A 6,583-nucleotide genomic window follows, 5' to 3' on the forward strand; every position below is an offset into this window, starting at 1 on the left:
CCACCGGGCCGGCGGGGTGCGGATCTGCGCGTGGGCTCCCCACGGCCCGGCGGCACCTCTGACCTGGCCCCCTCCCTACAGGGTTGTGTGTCTGGACCACAGCCAACCACGGCTCTGCCTGCAGCAGAGGGCGAAATGCGCCTGCCGTCCGTCTCTGCGGGGCAATGTCCTGGCGGCCCAGGACGTATTTGCCCCAAACGTCCGGCAGACACCAGGACGGCCACTTGTGGAGACACAGACGCACCCGGGCTGGTCGGTCGTAGCCTCGGAGAAGCCGACAGGGCCGCGTGTGTGGCAGAGCGGGACACGCTTCCCCTGGCAGAGGCGAGCCCCGTCCTCGGGCGGCCGTGGGGCCGGCTCTCCGCACCTCTGCCGCACGGGCCGCGGGCTCAGGCGCTGGCGCTGTTCATTGCTGGGTTTCGCATTTGTTCGGGGCTGGTGGGCTCCTCCCCTCTCCCCCTCTGCCTGGTTCTGCGAGGCGTTTTGCAGCCTGACCGCAGCCACGGACAGGTGGGGGAGCCGGCTCCGACGGCGTGTCTTTAGGACTCTGCGGGCGAGAGCACCCGCTTCCTCGTTGCAGACGCCGCAGGCAGCAGAAGCAGCTCCGGCTCGCGCGGTCACGGCCCGGGAGGCTGGCGGCTCGCGCGCTGTCCTCTGTGACCTCTCTCCTGCTCGGGGCTGCCGCCAGCTCGCCCGCAGGAACAGCTGAAAGGCGTCACGAGATGGTTTTACTGCAGAAAGCAGTTTTGCAATTGCAGGAATTTCCAAGTGTCCTGAATCGACACACACACGAAGCCGACCCAGGCCGGTCCCCGAGCTCCCGCACGGCTTCGGCCCCGGGGTCGAGGGGGTGAACCGGACTAGGATGAGCAGGAGCAGGAGGGAAACGTGGGAGGGACCCGGCGGGGAGGGGTGAGGGCAGCGCCCACGACGCAGCGGGATGGGTGGGCTGGTGGCCGGCGCTTCGCCTGTGACGATGTCAGGGCCGCTGGACCACCCTCGGAGGGCGCATGGGGGGCAGGGGGACGAGACAGCGGTGTTAGGGCACCGCCCCCCGTGGTCCTCGCCCCCGCCGGCCCCCGGCCCCCCACGGTCCCCGCCCTGCGGCCCCCGCATACCTCCCGCTGCAGGCATGGTCGGGGAACGAAGCCTGTTCCTCACCAGTAGGGCCGTCACATGGGGACCGACTACCTGGCCGGCGAGGACACAGGCCACGGTCCCCTCTCGTCCAGGGCTGCCCCGCGGCGAAGGCCGGCGGGACAAGTGTCCTGACCCTGCCGGCCCCAGCCCCGGCCTCCGTGCCGGGGGCTCGGGTGTCGGGCTGTGAGGACGGGCTGCAGGGAGCGGATCAGCTCCGTGCGGGAGACGCAGAAGGCCAGGCCGGCGCCAGTGACCCGGCCGCAGCGGGAGTGGAACGTGGGTGGAGGACGCGCCGGGCGGGCCTGGCCCAGCTCGGGGACCGGCAGCTGCACGGTGTGGGGAGCACGCGGGAACGGGGGGGAGCTGTGTGCCTCGGACACGCAGCGGAGACGGCGTCCTGCTGGAGGACGACACCTGAGTGTCCACGCCTGGCACGGGAGACACGTGAGAGGCAGCGGTGCGGAGTGGGCGGGCGGCCGCCACTGCGCCTGACGGAAAGAATGAGCTAGAATGCGGGGTGGGGGCCCCAAAGCCGGAGCAGCCCGGTCACTGGACGGAGCCCCGTCCTCCGCTCCCCACTCCCGTCCTTCCAGCCCGTGAAGCGGAACCCCATCCTGTCCGGCCTGCCGGGCTCCCCGAAGCCGCTGGGAGCCCCCCCAGGTCAGCAGCAGGCGCCTCTGCTTCTCCGGAAGGACCCGTCCCTTCCCCACCTGGGGACCTGGTCACGGCCGTCACAGTCAGCGGAGACGCAGTGCTTGTCACTCTCTAAGGAAGTGACCAGACGAAAATCAGGTGACCGTGCAGGGGTGGGGGTGGGGGGCCCTGGATGCAGTTTCTCGAGGTGACTGTCGGCCAGCGCACGACATCAAAGGGCCACGTCCGTCCCCAGGAACGGGGGAGAAAGCCACCTTGGCCACGGGGAGAAGTGTCTCCTGATCTCCAGATGGGCGCCCTTAGGGGACAGCGTGCGCCTCCGCTCACGCGGGTCCGGGGCGTCTGTCCTGCGGTGGTCCCCGGTTCCTGGTCAGACGCCGCCACCTGCTGGACGGGGCGGCCAGCGTCTCCGCCTCTTGTTTTGTTTGCTTTGCTCTGAATTCTAAGAAACCAGCTGCCGAAAACCGCAAACGGGTTTGTTCTGAGGGGGGTTCCGCTGGGTCCATGCAGCTCAGTCACTGTCTGGTGCTGGCGGAAAGTTCCAGAAGCACCGGAGTGTCCCGTGGGCTGTCGTGGCGATGAAGCCTTCGCCACACCCTGGGCCATGAGCAAAGCTGTAAAATGACGGCCCCGACCCTCCCTGGACAGTCCCTCTCGGGGGTCTGTGGGGGCTGAGACAGCACCGGGGGGTCCCCAGGTGACCCCCCTGTCACCCAGGGACGTGAGAGGCGTCATGAAGGGCGGGGCTGGGGGAGTTGTCCCCCCTGGACCCCAGTCCCTGCTCTGGGATGGGGACCCGGATGGGATCCCTCCCCACAAGCCCTGGCCCCTGCCGTCTGAAGCCCTGGTGGACACGCGGTGCGTCCAGCCCACCCGCCCTCTCTGCCCAGTGGCCGCTGCTCTGCAAGCTCGGGGACTGCACCGTGGTGACCCGTCCTGCACATGGCCCCGTGGCCAAGACGCCCGAGGTCTGGAAAGGATAGTGAGTGACAAGGACAAGGAGGTCCCACGGCCGGCAGCAGCCACGCGGGGGACACCATGTGCCTGCCGTAGCCCATGGCCGGGGGACATCACGCGATGGCAGGTGTGCCGGCAGTGACACCGCCTGTGACGGCGGTCTGCACGAGGCGGAGACTCGCATGTCCCGGTGGCTTTGCGATGAGTGTGAAAACAGGGTGGCCGCTGGGAGGGGTGCGGGGGGCAGGGACCGTCTTTCCCCCGCTGGGAGGGGTGCGGGGGGCAGGAACCGTCTTTCCCCCGCTGGGAGGGGTGCGGGGGGCAGGGACCGTCTTTCCCCCACTGGGAGGGGTGCGGGGGGCCGCCGCGGGGCAGGGGCTGTCTCTCCCTGGCTAGCGGGCAGGCGGGCTCGGCTGCAGCAGGAGTGGGTGGCTCGGCTTTGGCAGCAGTGGCGTGGCCATTACTCCTGGGTCCTCTGCGAGCTGGCCCTCCGGCTGTCTGCCCCACGGGGCCGCGGGGGACACGGGCTCAGAGTGCCTGCACACGTGTCAGCTGGCCGAGGGCTCCCTGCGCCCCCACGTGGCCCAGGAACCGGCTGGCCCGCTGCCCGGCACGCCACAAAGCCCCTCTGTCTGGCTCGTGGCGGCCCGTCCACGCGGGGGGACACGTCTGATTCGTAGCTTCCCAGTCCTGGCACTGTCCTCCAGCTGGCCCGGCACTTTCTGGAGAAGACACGCTCAGTGTGCCGGCTCTGTCACCCTCCCTCCCTCTCTCTTTGTCCCCTCCGCCCCCAAAAGCCGCTTCTGAGCCACGGGCCTCGCAGAGGGGACCAGTGCGGCCGCCAGCCACCGCCGTGCGGCTGGAGCGCGGCGGACACAGCTTCTGCAGGCCCGGCCGGCTCCGTCCGCGTGTGGGAGGCCACCATGATGTCACCATGCGGGTCAGGGCTGAGGGAGGACAGGCCACCGTGGGGGCTGCGCAGTCAGGTGACACAGTGTCTGCACCTGGGGCCCAGTGCAGTGAGGGGCGCAGCAACCTCGGAGGCCCCAGATCTGTCTGGGGTCCACGGAGAGGATGCAAGCTGGACACGGGGCAGGAGCTGGAGTGAGTGCAGCCGGGGTACCCTTGGCGTCCTGCCAGGGCTGGGCCGGGGTCCCTCTGTCTCCCCAGCGACAGAGGGACCATGGGGTAGACTATGGTGGGGATCAGAGACCCCATCACCAGAGGCCAGAGCCAGACCAAAGCAGAGGCTCCGCTCCGGACGGCCAGGGGAGCAGAACCTGGAGCCACAGCCATCAGACGGGAAGATGCCGAGGACGTGACCGCGCCGCGCGGTCACAGTTGAGATGCCATTTCTCCAGGTAGGAGGGCAGAGGTCGGCCCCGGGCAGCGGCTCTGACGTGCCTGGCGGCCTGAGCCTGCGCTGGCCCCACAGCCGAAGCGTCGCCGCCAGAACCCGCCGGGGCCACTGGGACGTGACGAGCACCGCGCCCCCTCCTCTGCATCCGAGGCCGAGGGCCACGGCCAGTGCTCGGGCCTGCTGGGACCGCTGTCACCTCAGGGTCGCTCCACTTATGGTTAGGTGTTGTCCTGTCCTCGGAGACCTCAAGTCGAACACGGGACAATGTCCAACCATAATCGTGACAACCAGTTTTCCACAAATAAGGAAAGAAAATCTTCGAACCCGACCGTCACCAACTGCCTCACCGGGTTCACGTGACGTTCCTGCGCCCGGTCGTGCTGTCCCCGGAGAGCCAGGCGTCAACCCTCCATCACGGCGAGCGGCCGTGGGGCGTGAGGGCGCCTGAGACGGGCAGCTGCCTGGACGTGGCCTGGGGCGGGAGGCTCTGGCCGGACGCACAGCGGGTGCAGCGTCCCCAGCGGAAATCCTGGCACACGTGCGGCCCCAGGACGCGGACGTGCCGGTGACGACATGTGAGCGACGTGCGGCTGAAGGAGAGGGTGGCCCGTGGGGCTGGGAGGCGTCCGTGCTGGCAAAAGGGGACGTGGCTGGAGTGACGCACAGTGTCCCGCACACGCGCCGAGGACTTGGCTTCGTGAGACGGGGTGAGGGTGGCAGCGAGGAGGACGGATCCCAGGTACGAGTCAGCGGGTGCTTCCCACAGCCCGCAGGCCAGTGAGCGTGGGGCTGGCCAGCCACAGCGGGCCGGTCACAGGGGGCCGGTCACAGGGCGCTGGCCGCAATAGACTGGTCACCGTAGACCGGTCACAGCAGGCTGGTCACGGTAGGCCGGTGGCCACAGCGGGCTGGCATGTGCCCGGCAATAGACAAGCCCAGGATCTCCGTGCTTAACTCAGCCAAACTCACGCATCACCCAGAAAGTGCGCTGCAGGTCTGGGCGGCCACTTCCGGGCAGGGCCTCTGGGGTCCAAGCAGCTTCCATGTGTGGCTCTGTCACCCAGCACGTCACTCCCGTGGTTCCACGGGCCGGAGGTGACGCCCGGTCGCTCTGCCCGCGGCCGGCCCTGCCGGTTGGGCGAGGTGGCGGGCCCTGCCCGTCTGCCCCGGGCCTGGGGTCGTCAGGGTCCCCGCCACCAACGCCGACGGGGCCAGGCGGGGTGTCGAGCACGTCCCTCGCCCTCTCTTCTTATCGTTGTAATTTACGGTTTCGGTCTCAGGACGGATCCGGCTTTCCGCGTAGTTGGCAGTTTAATCACGGGGGCCGGCGTGTGGCCTTCATTTAGCGCTCACTTGGAATTAAAGAACTACTTTATTTATTTTACTTTTTCTACGTGTTTGTTTTTATTTTTTGTCACCCTGTTAAACCTCTGGCCTTCATGTCTTTGTGTTTTTTTTTTAATAACTCACTAATTAACAATATTTACTTTTTTCTTTTTACCTTTTGACCCCTTTATGTCGATTTAGCTGTGATCCGTTAAATAAAAAAATTAAACCGTCCCATAAAAGATCCTGTCACGTGGTGCGGACCGCGGATTCCCGTGGGCTTTGCACGGAGACCCCGGGTCGCAGGTCTAGTTCCCGCGAGTCTGTGGCTCACACACGGGCCGCACCCTAATTCAGCCCGCGCACCCCGCACCACGCGCTCACCTGTCCCGAAGGCGAGGTGCACCTTCTGCTGCGTCCACTGCTCCCCTGGGCCCCGCCCCGGGGAGGCCAGACGTGCGCTGAGGTTCCGAGACGTCCGGCCCCGTGTCCACAGTGGCCTCTCCAAGCCGTGGGAGAGGCTACACCCCCAAATTTGGGAAGGACTGGCCAGTGCCCCAAGATTCAGCCCCAGCCTGGTCATCTGATCCTGGTCATCGAAGTGAGTGCATTTGGACACCAGGATGACCCGCCCCAACAAGGGCCTCCGGTCAGTGCAGGAGGGCCGCGTGCCGGGCCCCAGGCCGGGCAAGCTACCGCCCCGCATGGCACACAGGGAGAGCACCGCCCCGGGAAGGGGCCCCCACTGCCCCGCGGTTCCCCGATCCTCACTTCTTCATGCTTAAAGTGCAGGCGATGACCCCACATCAGCCGGGCTCTCCAGGGAAAGGGCCCGGTCGGACGCACAGCCACAGAGACGGGTTTAGGAGGTCGCTCCGCGGAGCTGGCTCGCGCACCCAAGGGGCCGGTCGTTCCGGGGCGCGGCGGCAGGCAGCAGGCGGGAACTCTGGTAGGAGCTGTCTGGTCCCTCGGGACCTGAGCGCTGGGTGGCAGCCACACCCTGAGGCAAAGGCCGGCGCTCACCCTGCGGCCTCTCTGGGACAAGGCCGCCTTTGCTCTGCCGGTCTCTGCCTGACCACCGGATGCGGCCCTGCCACGCCACGGAGGTCACTTGTGTCACTTAAAGTCTGCTGACCGTGAGTGACA

General features: G+C 67.6%; 1 long non-coding RNA gene across 1 annotated transcript; it reads left to right on the forward strand.

Moving 5' to 3' along the window:
* The first annotated feature begins 3,072 nt into the window (after window positions 1–3,072).
* On the forward strand, window positions 3,073–5,551 carry LOC111733418. Its single transcript, XR_002777982.1, has 2 exons — window positions 3,073–4,112; window positions 4,187–5,551. It is a non-coding gene; the product is annotated as an uncharacterized LOC111733418 (long non-coding RNA).
* The last annotated feature ends 1,032 nt before the right edge of the window (window positions 5,552–6,583 follow it).

This window comes from Pteropus vampyrus, unplaced genomic scaffold, assembly GCF_000151845.1.
Source record: "Pteropus vampyrus isolate Shadow unplaced genomic scaffold, Pvam_2.0 Scaffold565, whole genome shotgun sequence".
Taxonomy (NCBI): Eukaryota; Metazoa; Chordata; class Mammalia; order Chiroptera; family Pteropodidae; genus Pteropus; species Pteropus vampyrus.